The following is a 2,688-nucleotide window of genomic DNA, read 5'->3' as shown; positions in this document are numbered from 1 at the left end:
CATTATTTTATAGAATGTCCTTCAATTTTATTTTATTTTTCCTGATGTTTTCTCATGCTTGAATTTATATTATGTATTTTGGCCATGAGTAGTAGCAACATTGTGTCCTTCTGAGTATATCAGAAAGCACAGAAAAATTTAAGGTGCAGAAAAATGTATTTGTTCCATTTTAGGTGACATTAACTTTGATCACTTGCTTTAGGTGGTGGCTACCATGTTTTTCCATTTTAAAGATGCTTTTATTTCCCCTTACCATACCCTGCTCTTTGGAAGTAAATCACAAAGCATTGTCACAATCTGTATTTTATTCCCTGTATCCTTGACTCCCTGTTGATTTTTATGAAATTTTCATATATAACGGTTTACTGTTTGTGCTGTAGGTTCTGTGGGTTTTTATAAATGCATAGAGTCATATATTCATGACTCTGGTACCATATGGGTTAGTTCCATCAATGTAAAGAATATCCTGTGCTTCCCCTAGTAAACATCTTCCTTTCTTAATTCCTGAAAACTACTGATCTGATTTTTCATCTCTACATTTTTGCTTTCTCCAGAATATCTTATGAGTGCTGTATATTCAGTATATAGCATTTCTACTCTGTGTTTTTCTCACTTAGCAAGAAGCATTTAAGATTAATTCATATTATTGTATGAATGAATAATGTTTTCCATTTCTCTTGCTGAAGACTTTTTCAATATATATATAACAATGTGTTTAATCCATTCACTTATTGAAGGACATATTGGTTTCTTCCAATTTTTAGGGAATCTGAGGAAGCTACTCAGTAGTCTCACTACTTGGGAGCCTGACCCTGGGAAGTTTAGGCTGCAGGGAGCATAATAGTAATTCTGCACTCCAGTCCAGGCATTTCAGTGAGATCCTGTCTCAAAAAACAAACACACACACACACACACACACACACACACACACACACACACACACACACACAACCCAATGAGGACGAAAGCAGAAAAGAAATAAAAACCAAAGTGTTTACATGACAACATGCTTTTAAAGATGTTTTGCATTGTGCTTGCATTCCCTTCAATGTTGTTCCTGAAGGTGCTCAGCTTCTAACCCCGCTGGAGTCTGGAAAGAGGCAGAGTCAGTTTGGTGAAAAAGACACATAGGGGTGGCTGGAGGGGAGGTGAAAGGAGAAAGCAAACTTCCAGTTAAATATCAGCCCTCAGTTTCAATGTCAGCTTGGGGAAGGCTGGCCTCCAGAGGACTCAGAGGTCAGAGGGAAGAGCAGGGGCAGGGTGAGACTGGGGCGCTCCACATCTTTTTCAGCAGAGTCTAGTCCAGCATCCTTTGTATACAGAGGTGCTTCTCGTTGGTGCGTTTCGGCTTATCTTCCAAATCATCAATCGTCTTTTCCAGCTTGGCTACTCATTTCTCAGCAAAATCTTTATGCATCCATGGCATCTTGAGTTTATTGGTAGGAATCTTGATCTCTTCCTTATTTGTCTTCCTTTTGAGAGTACTTTTCTTCAGCAGCACACAGACATTTCAGGTTCTGGTCCATCAATCTGATTGGCTCATCCACCTCTCAGCAACAGGACTCTGCCAGCTCAGCTCCTTTCTCTGTAGATTCCAAGTCTTCTTCAATAATCACTGGGGTATAAACCACTTCTTCATGCTTCCTGTCTGCCTCTTCTTCAATGTGCTGAGCTTCTTTGAGTTGGATTTCCCAGAGCGTCATCTTTCCTTTATCTTCTTTTTTTCTTCTTCTTTCTGTTTTTCTTCTCTCTCTCTCTCTCTCTCTCTCTCTCTCTCTCTCTCTCTCTCTCTCTCTCTCTCTCTCTTTCTCTCTCTCTGTGTGTGTGTGTGTGTGTGTGTGTGTGAGAGAGAGAGAGAGAGAGATAGGATCTCATTCCAATGCCTAGGTTTAAGAGCAGTGGCATGACCTCAGCTTACTGCAGCCCCAACTTCCCCCACTCAGGTGACCCACCTACTTCAGCCTCCCAAGTTGCTGAGACTACAGGAATGTGCCACAAGGCCCAGCTATTTTTTTATAATTTTATTTTTATTGTAATAGGAGCTTCTCATATTGCCCTGGCTGGTCTCGAACTCCTGGGCTCAAGTGACCTGCTTGCCTTGGCCTTCCAAAGGGCTATGATTACAGCCATGAGCCATCATGCCCAGACTTTTCTTCATCTTTTAAGGCCCAGATTTCAATAACCTTTATACCTTTCTTACACTCAACAGCAGCTTTTCCCATGTCGTCCAGATTTTGCAGGGCAGTGGCCACCTGCTCCTTAGCATGATCCAGCTCATCTTCAACCAGTTGGCCCCTAAGGTTCAAGGAGGCCTCTCAGCCTCAGCCTGTTCCTGGGACTGCCTTTCTCCCTACACTTCTCACTGGAAGCATTTGACTCTCTCCTCTGTATCATCAGCCTATTACTGCAGAGCTGAGGGCTCCAGCTTTATCACTTGGATGGTGGTGGTCCCAGCCATGGTGACCATCCAGTTGCTGTTCACACTTCCATTCCTCCCTCTTCCTCATTAGTGGTGTTGTGCATTTATATTTTCTTTTGAGAGATGTTTATTAAGCTCATTTTCCCATTTTAAAATCAGGTTATTTGTTTTTCTGCTTGTTTGGTTGTTTTTTCAGCAGTTTCTCATTTTCTGGCACTACAGGATACTCCAGGATCATCTTATGTATTTCCTGCCTCAGATTTCTACAA

General features: G+C 41.6%; 1 pseudogene; it reads right to left on the bottom strand.

Moving 5' to 3' along the window:
• Nucleotides 1-1,136: 1,136 nt before the first annotated feature.
• On the bottom strand, nucleotides 1,137-2,471 carry LOC103788564 (tropomyosin-like; annotated as a pseudogene).
• Nucleotides 2,472-2,688: the final 217 nt, after the last annotated feature.

This window comes from Callithrix jacchus, chromosome 16 (genome assembly GCF_049354715.1).
Source record: "Callithrix jacchus isolate 240 chromosome 16, calJac240_pri, whole genome shotgun sequence".
NCBI classification, from domain to species: Eukaryota; Metazoa; Chordata; class Mammalia; order Primates; family Cebidae; genus Callithrix; species Callithrix jacchus.
The sequence above is the reverse complement of the archived record's forward strand: the minus strand, read 5'-3'. Positions and strand labels throughout refer to the sequence as shown.